The sequence below is a fragment of the Gracilinanus agilis genome, chromosome 5 (assembly GCF_016433145.1).
Source record: "Gracilinanus agilis isolate LMUSP501 chromosome 5, AgileGrace, whole genome shotgun sequence".
NCBI classification, from domain to species: Eukaryota; Metazoa; Chordata; class Mammalia; order Didelphimorphia; family Didelphidae; genus Gracilinanus; species Gracilinanus agilis.
In genome coordinates, this window is record NC_058134.1 from 136,149,821 (window position 1) to 136,150,159 (window position 339).

Genomic DNA, 339 nt, shown 5'->3' on the forward strand with positions numbered 1-339 from the left:
ATGTCCTTCAATTGGGGAATGGCTGAACAAACTGTGGTATATGCGGGTGATGGAATACTATTGTGCTAAAAGGAATAATAAACTGGAGAAGTTCCAGGCGAACTGGAGAGACCTCCGGGAACTGATGCAGAGCGAAAGGAGCAGAGCCAGAAGAACTCTATACACAGAAACTGACATTCTGTGGTAAAATCGAATGTAATGGACCTCTGAACAAGCAGCAATGCAATGACCCAGGACAATTCTGAGGGATTTATGGTAAAGATGCTACCCACATTCAGAGGAGGGACTGCAGGAGAGGAAACATATAGGAAAAACAACTGCATGAACGCATGGGTCGGG